We start from the raw sequence: 17,263 nt of genomic DNA on the forward strand, positions 1-17,263 counted from the left end.
CCCCCCCCCCCCATTCCATATTGTACTCTTTGTAAGAGAATCTCCAAGTGCAGTCCATACCTAAAGCATGGTATTATGTTCCCCATCCTTGAGGGTAGAGTATCTATGTAGATAATTTGGAATTTTTCTACATGGGATATTTGTCTCTTCTTCACTTATTTATTCAGTAATTTATTTATAGAAGTATCAACTCAGGAGTGCTTATTTTATACTCTGCGTTATAATTCAACACAATTCTATTTTATTTGTCAGATTTTTATAGTGTTGGCCATTGGGAGCTCTTTCCCTTGGTTCCTGTGTACCTTTGACATACCCTCATTAAAGTGGGATTTTTGGTTTTTTGAACACTTCCTTATGTGCTGGCACATACTTCAGGCTCATCTTATATATTTCCTGCCCCAGTCCTAGAGTTAGCCATTTCTCCAAGGAGTCCTTGTTTCTATTATTGGAGAATGGTATCAAAAACCAATATCTAGACACCGAGCATGCTCATTGCTACAAGGGTGTCATTTATTTCTCAGGTAATCAAAGATTGTATGTGTATGTAGACATATCTATAAACATTCCTATATTTAACAATCTATATATAATAAACTAAACATAGGTCCATACTGGTGTGTCCAACTCTAATTTATTTCCATGGATCACTTTTATTTCCTCCCATGCTTATCTTTAAACTTCAACTCCAAAAAATGTGAAACCTGGCTGCCACCTTTTGCCATCCATTTAATTGTTATATTTCCATAAACTTGAATAACAGCAGCAGAATTGTTAACCGATAACCCCCTGGGAAACCTTTTTATCAGCTAAAGTACAGTTCTTTTGCCTTTCATCTTACAGAGTTCGCTCATTCCAATATTACTTAGGTCAGCACCTCCTCCCCCCCTGCCCCTGCCATTACCTTCAGTGAGATTGTTTCATACATTTGTAATACGGTTAGGTGCACTTTTCACAGTCTGCATTTTTTCCTGGGATTTCCAAACTCCTAAAAATGTATTTTTAATATGCATACATGAAGGCTCATTCGTTGTGCTGTAAAATTCTCTGGGTTTTGACAAGTACATGGTATCATATATTCTTTCTTAGGTTCTTGATACAATTTACGTGTGAAATCACTTGAGTTTAATAATATCTTTTTTGTGAGGTTATTAATTACTGATTCAGTATCTTTAACAGATAATAGCTCTACTCAGATGATCTATTTCTCCTTGTATAAGTTTTAGGAATTTGTGTCTTTCAAGGAATTGATCCATTTCAACTCAGTTATTAGATTTGTGAACATAGAGTTGTTCATACTATACCTTTATTACACTTTTGAGGACTGTGGGATCAGTAGTGATGATGTCTCATTTCTAATAGTAGTAATTTTTATTTTCTCTTTTTTTTTCTCATTTAACCCAGATACAGACTTATCAGTTATATTCACTTTTTCAAAAAACCACCTTTTGTTGATTTTCTGCATTGATTTTTACGTTATTTTCAATTTTATTGACTTAAGTGCTCTAATTTTTTAAATTATTTTGTTAGCTTTAAGTTGAAAACACTTCTAGTTTTATGGAGGCTTAGATTATTGATTTTAGAATTATTTTTTCTACTAATACCATGTAATGCTCTAAAATTCCTTCTAAGCACTGTTTCCACTGCATCTAACAAATTTTAAGTTTTATTTTCATTAATTTCAAAGTATTTTAAAATTCCTCCTGAGACTTCTCCTTTGACCCATGCTTGATTTAGTAGTCTGTGGTTTAATCTCCAGATATTTTGGGTTTACCTCCTGTCTTTCTTTTTATTGATTTCTAGTGTAATACCACTATGGTCTATCATATATTTTTTTATGATTTCTATTCTTTTGAATTAATTTAGGTGTGTTTTATGGCCCAGAATGTGGTCTGTCTTGCTGAATGTTCTGTATGAACTTGAGAATAATGTGTATTGTAATGTCATTGGATAGATATCCTATAAATGTCAAATAAATCAGGTTGATTGATGATACTATACAAGGCAACTATATCCTTAATGATTTTCTGCCTGCTTCATCTGCCAATAGAAAAGAGAACTGCTAAAATCTCAAACTATAAGAATAGATTTATCTGTTTCTCTTAGCATTTGTATGAGATTTTTCCTCACATATTTTGATGTTCTTATTTTAGGAGCATATAAGTTAAGGATTGGTACGTATTCTTATAGAATTGACTCTTTATCATTATGTAATGCCTCTTTATCCCTGAGTGTTTTCCTTGTTTTTTGAAATCTCCTTTGTAATTAATAGGCTGTTTGATGAATGATATCATGGTACATATTTCTTCATCTGTTTATTGTCAACATAACTATGTCTTTATGTATGTATGTATGTATTTTTAAAGATTTTATTCATCCAGTCTAGACAGAGAGCTCATGCAAGAGAATCAGTTAGCTGCGGGGAGGAGCATAGGGAGAAGGACAAGCAGACTCTGTGCTAAGCATGGAGCCCAATGGGAGGCTCAATCCCACAACCCCAAGATCATGACCTGAGCTGAAATCCAGAAATGGCTGCTTAACCAACTGAGCCACCCAAGTGCCCTCCTACGTCTTTATTTTAAAGTGGGTTTCTTATAGACAACATGTATTTGGATATTTTTTTAAATCAGCTCTGATAGTCTATGTATTTTAGTTGGTGTGTTTAGACCAATCACATTTAAGTGATTTTGATAGAGTTGATTTACTATCTACCATTTTTGTAATCATTCACTATTCATTGTACTAGTAATTTCTTTTTCCCCTCTTATTATGCCTTCTCCAGTTTTAATTGTGCATTTTATATGCTTGAATTTTCTCACCTTTGTTAGCATATTAATTATACTTCTAAAAAATTTTTAGTGGTTGCCCTAGGTTTTGCAGTATACATTTACAACTGTACAATAAGCATTTATAACATCTACAAATTAAATATATTTACATTAATGTGTACCTATATAATAATATATAATTATAAATAATATGTATATTTCTACAATACACGTTTACAGAATATGTGGCATATATATTATATAATGAATATTATACAATATATTTTATAATGTATACAAATTAAATGTTTGTTTATAATATACATTACATTTATGCTAAGTCCACTCTCAAGTAATAGTATATATCACTTCATGGGTGTAAACACACTTTAAACTATGTGTTTCTAAATCATCTTTCCTTTGCTTTGTAACACCGCTGTCATTCATTTTGTTTATCTTGTAATCATCCAACCAATATATCTCTGCCCTGATTTTTCATGGTTTGGGGCCCTTGCTACTGAGATATTGACATTACTGATTCATTCCCCTTTTGTATTTATCTTCAAAAACTTGCTGAAGAACTGATCTATATGACTTATGTGTCATTTCCAGTTCTGTCCTTATGGATCTTCCCTCCCGATATTCTAGTTTCTTGACTCCTCAGTTTCTTTGTGTCTCCAGCAACCACAGCCTCTTCATTTCTCCATTTATGAGCCTCAAGTGTCGGCCATCTCTTTTTCCCATGTTCCACCTTATGACAACAATGCCACTGCCACCTGTGAGGGCCAAGGGAATAATCAAGTTAGGGTGTTTGATAGCATACCTAATGGAACTCATTGCACTCAGAGATTAAAAAATACTGTTGATGTGATGTTTAATCATAAGGTAAACAAATGCTTCAGTTCTTTATGCATTTCCCTTTGCACCTAATGGGAATTGCATGAATCCTTACAAGGCTGGATCAAATAGAATAATATCCATAAATGCAGATATTCTAGACTAGTTTATCTAATCTGCTCTTTTATTACTGCTCTATAACTCAATGCTGCATTATCCCTCCTCAAATCAAGAAGGTATTTGTGAATCCATTCATATTTGTTCTCTAGCTTACCACAGTCTGTGGCTACACAACCAAGAATAATTCAAACATACATTTTTGAACTTACTGGTTCTTGACTCATTCAATTTCATTCCTATAACACAACCTTTCATATGTTTTAAAATATGCTGGAATGTTAGGAGATAAGCCATAGAAAAAGGTTTGCATGGTATTATTTGCCTCAGTAGATTTTGCCTCTGTGGTTAGGAATCTGTTTAGGTCTGTGACCCTATAGACATTCACTTTCATACTTATGCAACATTCTACTATAATAACACTTGTCAGCTCTTTCCCTCTTTATACCCATTGATAGTAATGAGGACTGAGAGTGTCATGGCCTATGTACAGTTTTTGCTTTCTGGTTGTTTTGAATAGACCCACAGTTTTTGCATGTGAAAAGGTCACCTATAGAATTATTACTAAAAGAGAAGAGGAAATTGACATATTAGTTAGATAAATTGTTGACAACACTGAATATGGTAGAGAATATTTTGAGAATGATACATTTTCTCTGAATTGAGATTGGACAATACACACAAAAAACCTGGTTAACTGTGTTCATAAATCTGCCCACTTTGCCGATTCTAACCAAAAGGACCTTCTCACTATAGGGTTCATAATACTAAAAACAATAAAAACTGCAAAGTTTCAGTGATGGCATCAATTAAATAATTGTGATTTTTCTATGTGTTGAGAAACCACAGAAACCCACTGAAAAGATAAGCGTTGTTTGTTTATGTTCAAGGCCTGGTTAGAGTAATTTGTTAAATAAGACAACTCTGTGTTCAGTTCTTTCCTTGGTACTTTGCAAAGTATCTTTTTTTGGCACTGTTTCTATCTTATCTCCTTATGCCTAGAATATGTTGTAGACGGACGTGTATTATGTAGAAATTCACATTCTGAGGGTCCCTTCATGGGAACCATTTTGGTGAATATCAAAGGAGAAAGGCACAAAACTGATTTTGTAGGTTTGCGAAAGAAATACCAGATGGAAAATTAGAGCAATGATTAATTAGTGTAGATTTAAAATAATAATAGTATTTTACACAGGAAAAAGTACGTGTTCTTGTTTGTTCTTTTGTTCATTTATAAGGAGACTTCAGCTATCTGGTAGAGTCCCATAATGCAAATCTCTGTTTGTTGACATATAATTAATATTCCATCTTAATGAAACACAGGATGATTATGAATAAGAGGAACTAAGGTTACCAAGAAATAATTTTAATGGCAAATGTGAAAAAGTAGGATTAGATAAAATGACTTTAAGGCGCTTTACACAGGCTAGGTTCCAATGTTACCAGGAGAATGTTTTAGCTTTCTTTCCATCAGGTTATTTCTAAAGTGCAGCTCTCCCCAGCTGCTTTCTCCATTAATGAAGGAAAGGCCATGATAGAATTTATCCTGAATAGGGCAGTTAAAATTAGGTTAGATGTCTTCTTGCTGCTTAATTCTTTTAATTTGTCTGCATAGGTCCTGGGTCTCATTTTTGAATACTGAAACTTTATATTTGAATACCGAAACTTTATATTTCGATATTATTATTATTTTAATCAAGTGTTGGTTTTAAGTTTCTACTGTTATTATGGAATGAATTGGGAGGCTTTCCATCTTTTACTATGAAATGAAATATTAAAATGACTTTCCACCTCTCTTTAAAAGTTAAATGGAGTTCACCTGTGATTTCATGTGATTCTTGTATCTTTTAATTGGTGTTTCTTAACCTCCTTTTCAATATATTCTACAGTATTAAGTAAACTAATGACAACAGATATGAGAACAGAGGAAATGAATCTTCTGTTGAAAATATAAGCTTTCAATTTTCAGCATCCATCACTACCAACTGAGGAGCTTTAAACAAGCTGGGCTCCATTCCCAGATACCCTGATTTAATTGATCTATGGTAGGGCCTAAACATTGGTAATTTTTTGTTCCAAATTCTATGCAGTGATTATAATGAGTACTCAGGGTTGAGAATGTTAAGTTTATATATATATTTTAAAATTTTTATTTATTTGTCAGAGAGAGCAAGGGAGAGCACAAGCAGGGGGGACAGCAGGCAGAGGGAGAAGCAGGCTCCCTGCTGAGCAAGGAGCCCGCTATGGGACTTGATCCCAGGACCTTGGGATCATGACATGAGCAGAAGGCAGACGCTTAACTGATTGAGCAACCCGGGCATCCCAAGTTTATATTTTTAAAGGAATTCAAACATTTCCTCTAGAATTTTTTAAAATTCATTGAAGTCATGTACTTAGTATTTATTATTTTATAATGTTTGGTTTTTTCTTTACTGATAATTATGTCATTTCATTTCTTCTTTTAAAAAAGTTTTATTGAGGTATAATTGACGTACAACATTATATTGATTTTAGGTGTACAACATAATGATTTGATATTTGTATACATTGTGAAGTTATCACCACAATAAATCTAGTTACTAACCATAAACAAAGTTAACTTTTAGGATTTACTCTCTTGACAATTTTCAATTATGCACTGCAATATTATTAACTGTAGTCACCATGCTGTACATAACAACCCTATGAGTTATTTATTTTGTAACTGGAAGTATGTACCTCTTGACCCCCTATCCTCATTTCAACACCTCCTAACTCACCCCTGCACTCTGGCAACCACCCTTCTGTCTCTGTATGTATGATTTTTGTTGTTCTCTTTTTTTCTTTCTTTCTTTTTTTACATTCTTCATGTAAGTGAGATCATAAAGTATTTGTCTTTCTCTGACTTACTTCACTTCGGTTCATCCATGTTCGTGCAGATGGCAAGTTTGCATTCTTTTTAATGGCTGCATAGTATTCCATTGTGTGTGTTTGTGTGTGTGTGTGTGTGTGTGTGTGTGTGTGTGTGTGTGTGTGTGTGTATTACCACATTTTCTTTATTCATCCATCACTGGACAATTAGGTTGTTTCCATATCTTGACTATTGTAAGTTGCAGTAAACATAAACGTTCATATATCTTTTTTATTTACTTTTTGAATTCATTTTCTTTAGTTAAATATATAGAAGTGGAATTACTGGATCGTATGGTAGTTTTATTTTTAATTTTTTGAAGAACCTTCACTCTACTGTCCATAATGGCTGCATCAGTTTACATTCCCACCAGTGGTACACTGAGGTTCCTTTTTCTCCATATCCTTATCAACACTTGTTATTGTCTTTTTGATAATAGTCATTCTAACAGATGTGAGGTGTTAGCTCATTCTGGTTTTGATTTGCATTTACCTGATGAATAGTGACATTGAGCATTTTTTTCATGTGCCTTTTGGGCATCTTTATTTATTTGGAAAAATGTCTGCTCAGCTCCTTTGCCCATTTTTTAATTGGATCTTTTTTGCTATTGAGTTATATGAGTTCTTTATATATTTTGGATATTAACCCTGTATGTGATTTGCAAACATTTTCTTCCATCCAGTAGGTGTTAATGGTTTCCTTTGCTGTGAGAAGGTTTTTAGTCTGATGAAGTCCCACTTGTTTATTTTTATTTTTGTTGTCTTTTCTTCTGGAATCAGATCCAAGAAAATTTATCATCAAGACTATGTCAGGTAGCTTACTGCTTGTGTTTTATTCTACGAGTTTTATGTTTTTAGATCTTACATTCAAGTCTTTAATCCATTTTGAGTTAATTTTTGTTTGTGGTATAAAATAGTAGTCTAGCGTCTTTCTTTTGTATGTGACTGTCCAGTTTACGAAGCACCATTTGTTGAACAGACTGTCCTTCCACCATTGTTTTCTGTTGTCTCCTTTGTTGTAAATTAATTGTGCTTATGTGTGGGTTTATTTCTGGGCTCTTTATTCTGTTTCACTGATTTATGTATCTGTTTTTGTGTGAATACTGTACTATTTTAATTATCTTTGTAATATAGTTTGAAGTCAGGGAGCATGATATCTCCAGATTTGTTATTCTTTCTCAAGATTGCTTTGGCTACTTGGAGTCTTCTGTAGTTTCACATAAATTTTAGGATTGCTTGTCGTATTACTATGAAAAATGCTGTTGGAATTTTGGTAGGGATTGCATTGAATCTGTATATTGCTTGGGGTAATATGGACATTTGAACAATAATAATTCTTCTAATCCATGAGCAGGAAATATCTTTCCATTTGTTTATGTTTTCTTCAGTTTCTTTCATCATTGTCTATCGTTCTCAAAGTATAGGTCTTTTACCTCCTTGATTAAAAATATTCCGAGGTATTATTTCTGATGCAGCTATAAATGGGATTGTTTTCTTAATCTTTCTTTCTAATAGTTTCTTAGTGTATAGAAACACAACTGGTTTATGTATATTGATTTTGTATCTTGTGACTTTATTGAATTTGTTTTAACAGTTTTTTGGAGGAGTCTTTAGGGTTTTCTGTATATAAAATCATGTTGTCTGCAACTACTGACAATTTAATTTTTCTTTCAATTTTGATGCCTTTTATTTGCTTTTGTATAATTGCTCTGGCTAGGTCTTCCCATAAAATGTTGAATAAAAGTGGTGAGAATGGGCATCCTTGTCTTGCCTGATCTTATAGGGAAGGTTTTCAGCTTTTCACAATTGAGTATGATGTTAGCTGTGGGCTTGTTATGTATTTTCTGTTGAGGTATGTTTCCTTTATACCCACATTTTGAGAGGTATTATCATGAATGTATGTTGAATTTTGTCAAATGTTGTATCTGCGTCTATCAAGATGATGCAGATGATTTTTATCCTTCATTTTTTTGATGTCCTATATCAAGCTGATTAATGTGTTGGTGTTGAACCATCCTTGCATCCTTGGAAGAAATTCTACTTTATCATGGTGTATGATCCTTTTAATGTATTATTAAATTCAGTTTTCTAATATTTATTGGGGACTTTTGCATCTTTGTTGATCAGGGATATCAGCTTGTAATTTTTTTTTTTTTTTTTTTTTTTTGGTGGTGTCTGTCTGGTTTCGGTATCAGGGTAATGCTGGCCTCATTTGGAAGTTTGGAAGTGTTTCTTCCACTTTGGTTTTTGTTTTGTTTTTTTTTTTGTTTTTGTTTTTTTGTTTTGTTTTTTTGCAGAGTTTAAGAAGGACAGGATTTAAATCTTCTTTGAATAATTCGCTAGAATTCACCAGTGAAGCTGTCTAGTCCTGGGTTGGTTTGTTAGGAAGTTTTTGATTACTGATTCAATCTCCTTACTATTAATTAGTCTATTCAACTTTTCTAATTTGTCAGAATTTAGTTTTGGAAGATTTTTTGTTTGTTGCTAGGAATTTGTACATTTCTTCTAGATTGTCCAATTTGTTGGCCTGTAATTGTTCATCAGAGTTTCTTACAATACTTTGTATTTCTGTAGTACCAGTTGTAACTTCTCTTTCATTTCTGATTGTATTTATTTTTTTTTAAATTTAAATTCAATTAGCCAACATATGGTACATCTTTAGTTTCAGATGTAGAGTTCAGTTATTCATCTGTTTCATGTAACACCCAGTGCTCATCACATCACGTGATTTTATTTATATGAACCCTTTCTCTTTTTTTCTTTGTGAATCTAGCTAAAAGTTTGTCAGTTTTATTTATCTTTTCAAAGAACCAGGTCTTAGTTTTATTAATCTTTCCTATTTTTTTAGTCTTTATTTCATTTATTTCCTTTCTGATAGTTATTATTTCCTTCCTTCTGCTAACTTTGGGCTTTGTATTGTTTTTTGTATTTCCTTTAAGTGTAAACTTAGTTCATTTATTTGAGAGTGTTCTTGTTTCTTGAGGTCTGCCTGTGTTGCTATAAACTTCTCTCTTAGAATCACTAAGATTTAATTTCTCCCTTGATTTCTTTTACCCAATGTTTGTTCAGTAACATGTTGTTTTATCTTCACATTTTTTTCATGTTTTTTCTTATAATTAATTTCTAGTTTCATACCATTTTGGTCAAAAAAGATGCTTGATATGATTTCAGTATTAAATTTATTAAGACTGGTTCTGTGGCCTAACATGTGATTTGTCCTGAAGACTGCTTCATGTGTATTTTCATGTGCCCTTGGGAAGAGTATGTATTTTGCTACTTTTGGATGGAATGTTCTGTACATATCTATTAAGTCCATACGGTCTAATGTGCTCTTTAAGGCTAATGATTCCTTATTGATTTTCTCTTTGGATGATCTATCCATTGATAAAAATGGGATATTAAAGTTCTCTACCATCATTGTATTGCTGACAGTTTCTCCTTTGGGTCTGTTTAATATTTGCTTTATATATTTGGTGCTCCTATGTTAAAAGCACGTATATTTACAAATGTTATATCTTCTTGTTGCACTGACCCCTTTATCATTATGTATGTCCTTCTTTGTCTTCATTACAGTCTTTAAGTCTCTTTTGTCTGATATGAGCATAATAACTACTTCAACATTTTTAAAATTTCCATTTGCATAGAATACCTTTTCCCTTACCATCACTTTCAGTCTGTTTCTTACATTTGAAGTGTCTTGTTTTTGTTTTTAATCCATTAAGCCATTTTAGGTGAGTCTTTTTTTTTTAATCCATTAATCCACTCTGTCTTTTGATTGTAGAATCTAGTCCATTCACATTTAAAGTGATTATTGATAGGTCTTTACTTATTTGCCATTTTATTCATTGTTTTCTGTCTGTTTTAGTAATTCCTCTTTCCCTTTCTTCTTCTCTTGCTCTCTTTTCCTGTTTTGTAGTATTATGTTTATATTCATTTTTCATTATGTTCTGTGTACCTACTATAGGTTTTGCTTTGTGGTTACCATGAGGTTCCCATATAACATCCTATATTTGTAACAGTTTATTTAAAGTTGATAGGAACTTATGTTTGAATGCATTTTAAAACTATATTTTTATCCCCCCACCCACATTTTGTTATTGATATCTCATTTTACATCTTTTTATTTTGTGTATTTCTTAACCAATTAGTGTAGTTATAATTTTACTACTTGTGTCTTTAACCTTTATAGTAACTTTATAGGTGATCCACTGTCTTTGCTATATATTTACCTTTATCATTGAGAATTTTGCTTTCATTTATTTTCTTAAAATGAATTAGTGCATTTTCTTTTTAGCTTAAATAAGGACCGTAGACATTTCTTGTAGAGCTGGTTTAGTGGTGATGGACTCCTTCAGGTTTTCCTTGTCTGCAAACCTCTTTATCTCTCCTTCAATCTAAGTGATAACTTTGCTGGGTAGAGTATTCTTGGTTGGAAGTCTGTGTTTGTTTGTGTTTTTTTTTTCTTTTAGCATTATTTTAAAAAGATTTTATTTATTTATTTGAGAGAGCGAGGGAACAAACAGGAGGAGTGGCAGAGGGAGAGGGAGAAGCAGGCTTCCCACTGAGTAGGGAGCCTGATGCAGGGCTTGATCCCAGGACTCTGGTATCATGACCTGAACCAAAGGCTGCTACTTAACCAACTGAGCCACCCAAGTGCCCCATCCTTTTAGCATTTTGAATGTATCCTTCCACTCCCTCCTGGCCTGCAAACTTTTTGCTGAAAAATGTACTGATAGTCTTGTGAAAGTTTCCCTTATATGTAACAAATTGTTTTTCTTTTGCTGCTTTTAAGCTTCTTGCATTAAGTTTTCATATTTTAATTATAATGTGTGGTGTGGATCTATTTGGGTTTATCTTATTCAGAACTTACTGAGCTTCCTGGATCTGGTTGTCTATTTCCTTCCTCAGGTTAGGGAAGTTTTCGGCTATTATTTCTTCAAGTAAGTTTTGTGCCCCATTCTCTGTTTCTCTTTTGGAATCCATACGATGTGAACATTATTTTACTTGAGGTTTTCCAATGGGTCCTTTAAGCTATCTTCATTTATTTATTTATTTTTTTCTTTTTGCTTTTGTATTTGGGTGAGTCCCACTGCCCTGTGTTTTATGTCATTGATCTATTCCTCTGCTTCATCTAGTCTACTGTTGAACCCCTCTTGTGTATTTTTTAGTTCATTACTTTATTCTTTAGCTCTGTGATTTCTGTTTGGTACTTTCTTATATTTCCCCTCTCTGTTTAAGTTCTCACTTTTATCCAGTCTTTCCCCTACTTTGATAAGAATCTTTATGACCAGTACTTTGAATTATTTATCAGGTAGATTACTTATCTCCATTTTATTGAGATCTTTTCTGAGGTTTTATCTTGTTCCTTTGTTTGGAACATATTCCTCTGTTTCCTCATTTTGCTTAACTCTGTGTTTTGTTTTGTTTTTTTTTTTTGTATTAGGCTAAAGAGCTACCTCTGTCAGTCTTGAAGGTATGGTTTTGTGTAGGTGATGAACCTTATTGCTCAACTTTGCCTTAGTTCTTAGTTGTCTTTCAATCTTTATGGTTGTCCAAGCAGCTCAATTTGTTGTTGATAGGTCCCTGTTGAGGATATGACAAGTTCTGTCAGTGTTCCAAGGTGAGGGATTTCATTTAGTACCTAGTTTCAAGCTAATTGGAAGCCAGGTCCTCAGGCAGCAGCTTTTAAAGTATGCAGCCCTATGTAGTCCTGTGGAGATGCAGTCATAAACCTGCTGTCCTCCAGATGAGATCTGAAGGTTTCCCATGGGTAACAGTTTCAGGGGGCTCCAGAAGGGTGTATAAGCTCCTTTCTAGGAGGTACTGTTGAGCTATGGTGAAGCCAGGGGAGAGCACAAGGATAGCGTTCTCTGCTTTTGCTTCTTGGGAGCTGCTTCACAGTCTCTAGGTGTGTGGCAAAGTCTAAAGCCTGTCCCTCTGGTGAAGCTGCTGGACAAGTAACTAGGCCTTTTTCATAGGAAGACTGGGGGTGTGTTTCAGTCTTCTGTTTGTACAGTGCCCTGTGGGTAGTAACCTACTAGGAACTGCTTTCTCATTGTCACAATCCTGTGGAGCCCAGGAACTCAAGCCCCAATGGCGGCCTGGGCCAGATGATCAAGCATCATCACTTCTGTGAACTGCACATACCTGTCAGCATTAGCAATGTAGCTGGAGAGCAAAGGTGGCAGGGCACACCTGCTGGCTTTAGCAAGGCAACAAGAACATGCCTTGATTGTGTGTGTCTGCTGGATTTAGTGATGAAGCTGCAGAGTGCAGGAAGCACTGCCAACTTTAGCAAGGGAGCAGGAGAATAGCTTGGCCATGCATGCCCTCAGCCTTCAATGGGGCAGCAGATAAGTGCCTACTTTGCAGTACACCCAACAGTTGCAGCTAGGCAGCAATGGAATGCTGTGACTTCTTGTACTCTCTTACCCCAACAAGGCAGTGCAGGTGTGATGCAATGGCACAGACCACCAGCTTCAGCAAGGCAGCAGGAAAATGCCATGACTGCTTGCCTCTGCTAGCCTTAGCAAATGAGTAGAAGAGTGCCATGTACATGTGTGCCAGTGTGCCCTAGCAGGATAGAGGGGGAGTACAAAAACGATGATTTTGGTACCTCCATCTCATAGAATGACTCAGTTGTTCCCTGTCCCTTCAGCAGATGCTTTAAGATTAGCAGATTCATCTTTTTCACATATAGTCTAGGTGCTTTTCAAACTGCTGCTTTTGCACTGGGTCCTGGGGTGGGTGAGACTGTTCACAGGTTCTTTGAAAGGAGTCAGTTCCTCATAGCCCTTTGGGTATCATGGTCAGTCCTATTGGTTTTCTAAGGCATTGGGGACTCATTTCTGTGGTACAGGTCCCAAGGTTTGGGGTGCCTTATATGGGGCACAAATGCCTCTCTTGGGAGGATATATGGACTTGTGAGATCCTTCCTTATTTTGGTCATCATGCCAGGAGTATGATTTTTCTCCAGATGGTGTCTCTGGCTCTCCTGCCTATCCTATCCTTTTTTTCTTTGTTGTGGAGGAATAATTCAGCTAGTTTTCAATTCTTTTTCACAAGGAATTGTTCCATATATGGCTATATGTTTGATGTGTCTGTGGGAAGGTGGTGAGTTCAGGGTCTTCCTACGCTGTCATCTTGGAATGCCCTACCTTTATGTTTACTTTTTTCTACTCTTTTTCTTCAGTCACACTCATAAAGGATTAATTTATATTACTGTTGTTGTTGTGTTTCCAGAAAAGTCACATCGAATATATATATATATTTTCTACTTAAACATTTTTACTAATTTCATCTTTTAATTATTCCTCCTATATCTTTTATTTCATTACATTCTCTTTTTACTTGCATTAGGTTTGTTCCAAGTTCCTACACTTTCAGTATTTCCTCTGGAATAAAGGCATTTAAATTTATAAATGTATCTTAAGTTCAGCTTCTGCAGTTTTGCATAGATTTTATGTTAATGTGTTTGTGCTGCTTTCTAGTTAATTTGCTATTTCAGTTTTTCCTAATTTAAATTTCAGTTATCGTAAATATTTTTGCAAATATTTATTTACAAATAAATATCTTTTGATAAGTTTTCAAAATTTACCTTTGTTGTAGTCTGAAACTCACTGTTCTTTTTATATAAATTATATTGCTTTTTTGTTGATGTTTCATAGACATGCAAAAACACACTTATTCCCTGAAGTGTTAGAATTTGTTTGTATTTTTACTGACTTGAGTTTTTAAAATTAATTGTATTATTTTAATCCTTGAAACACAATTACTTTTCTGGAGCAGATTTTAAAAACAAAATGTATTAAAATGCTGCTATAATCCTATTTTAATCAAGTCAACATTACGTTTTAAGAGGTTTTGCTTTATATGTTATATGCTCTGAGTGAGCATATATCTTTTCTGTTATCCTTTTTCTTTGATTATAGCCTGTACAGAATAGCGCTTCATTTTGTATATTGATTTTGTGCCCGAAACTATGTTGAATCATTGTAGTTTATCTGTAGATTCAGTTGGATTTTCTACTTAATTGAATATATCATTTGCAAATAATATTTTGGCTCTTCTCTTTTAATCCTACAATTTTATTTATTTTCCTTCTCTAAATTTATTTCCTAGTTCTCCAGTTGTATGGTATGTATTCATTATTTTCCATTTCTCTATCCTTTTTTAAAAGATTTATTTACTTATTTGAGAGAGAGAGCAAACAGTGGGGAGGGACATAGGGAGAGGAAGAGAGAGAATCTCAAGCAGACTCTCTGCTGAGCATGGAGCGTGAGGCGGGGCTCGATCTCACAACTCTATCATGACCTGAGCCAAAATCAAGAGTCGGATGCTTAGTTGACTGAACCACCCAGTGCCCCTATCTATTCCTCTATCTTAAAGAGATTGTATTTATAGTTTTTTAACCACTTAGTATTTTGCTTGAGACTTCTGTTAGTCACCCTTCAGCTGGTCTAATCTTCTGTTAAGCTAGCCAAGTATTTCCAGTACCAGAGAGGATATTCTCTTCTCATTTATTTCTCACTCATATTTTATTTTCTCTTCATCTATCTATTTTTGATTGTGGTTTAGCCATCATATATGAAAAAATAATTTGAACAAATATTTGAGTCTTAGATGATCTTACCTTCCTTTTCTTTACTAGGTGCCAGAGGACCTACATAATGAAAGATCATTTTAGTCCTAGTTGAAGTCTTGAAGTTTTTCTTCGTTATGCAAATGATATGAAATTGGTCAGAAAGTCATGTAATAGCTGGCCTTCCTCCAATTCCTTTCAATTTCTGAACAACTCTTTGGGGTCTGAACCCAAAGAATGATCTTTCCAGATTCCCACACTTGTCAGGCCCTATACTGTGGATTTTTGTCCCTCAAGTTCCAGTTGGCTATCAAAAACACAAATAAAGCTTCTCTGCTTCATTTCTTTGTTGTCAGCCTCAAGGAAAGGTGGCTTCATGTGCTGGCGTACTGCTGAAATCTAGGTCTCTCCTGGATATTATCTCAGTAATTAATCACTATTGTATTAAACATGTCAAAAGATTTTTAAAATAATATTTTATTACAGTTTTTTTTAGTTGTCTTCAGGTAGAAAGAATACATCTTATTGTTAGTATTATGATTTTTACTAATCATGATATTACTTATTACCATTACTGCCACCATTACCACCATCATTACAACCATTTTATTCTTATCATCTCTCTCCTTCAGTAGTTTTAATTTTCTGGGAGCACATGATCTAAGTGTTCATCTTTTTTTTTTTTTTTTCCTGACTTAAAGTCCCTTTGAGTACATTGTTACTGTCCATTATGCGTTTATGGATGACAGAGTTCTAATGGCTCTAGTTCCTATATCAGAGGCAATCCTGAGAGTGAGATAAGAGCTTTGGACTCTGGTATTGTCAGAAACTACATTATCACTCGCAAGTGGTCAGTCCATTGTCAAAGTTACAGAAAGAACTCTCTTAAGACACTGAGCAACAAAGAGCCTGAAAGATTTTGAATTTTTGCCCATCATCGTGAAAGCAAAATTAACGTATTCTTGGAAGACTACAACCTGAAAAAATACCATGATTAACAAACAGGGAGAAACCTATATAAAAATAATTTTACACTTTATGTACATATATAATATTGTTTTATTTATAAGACTTCAGTGCAGAGATACCCTCTTCTTTGAGTTTTGTCTTTTCTGCTACGGAATGGCTATTTCTCATTGATAATATCAGGATATCTTGTCTCCATTGGTTATTCCATATTGAAGAAAAGTGTTATATGCTCTTCACTTTCACTCAAAATCATTGCCTGAATATATTTCTCTGTTGATATTTCCTTGAAATCTTTCTTTGGATTAATCACATTAGTAATCCCAATTTACACCTGTTGTAGAGTGCTTGCAGAATTAACTACCATCAGAAATTGGTGCAACTTTTCCTTACAAACACATCATGTTCCATGCAAAAGAAGCATCTTGGAAGGGTACAATCCACTGAAAATGAACAATGCATTATTCTTTTTATTAATTATTAATGCAGTTTTGCTTACAAGATACTTTGGGTTATGTTCCATAATGACTAAAATTCCTGACACTTATTAGCTCTGTAATTCAGGCAAGTTACTTAACTACTTTGGGCTTCATTTTCCTGGTCTGTAAACTAGGGATAATAACTGTACCTATCTCATAAGATATTTATGAAAGTTAAATGAATTAAATACATCTGAATATTTAGTAGAGCAACTCACAATCAGTAATTGCTATTACCTAAGTGTTGGTATTAGAGATTAGGTAATAAATAGCTTATGAAGAAGTAATTCCATTTTTTTTTTCCCACAATAGAACCAGCTTATCTTAAAAGTTTGCCTAGGACTTGGAAACCTGAATATCTTCTTGACCCCATCCTGCCACCTACCTTAAAGTGAGTACCTGCTAGGCCAGAGAAAAATGGGCTCTTCTGAATCTTGGCTTTGAGTTTCCTCATCCACATCCGTCTAGTACTTCTCTTTTTTTCCTACCTTTTTGGCATGATTACACAGCAAACATTGTAAATGGTCGCTTTGTAACACCAGGAGATTGCAACTGACCAGCAAAACCAGGACCTCACTATTTTGATCTGCTTTATTTTGGTATTTTTCAGAGTACTTGCTGCCACCCAT

At 34.2% G+C, this 17,263-nt stretch overlaps 1 pseudogene; it reads left to right on the forward strand.

Annotated features, from left to right (window-relative positions):
- Window positions 1-17,263, forward strand: part of LOC103671841 — a 53,312-nt pseudogene that overhangs the window by 23,124 nt on the left and 12,925 nt on the right.

Source organism: Ursus maritimus, unplaced genomic scaffold (genome assembly GCF_017311325.1).
Source record: "Ursus maritimus isolate PB19 unplaced genomic scaffold, ASM1731132v1 scaffold_6, whole genome shotgun sequence".
Taxonomy (NCBI): Eukaryota; Metazoa; Chordata; class Mammalia; order Carnivora; family Ursidae; genus Ursus; species Ursus maritimus.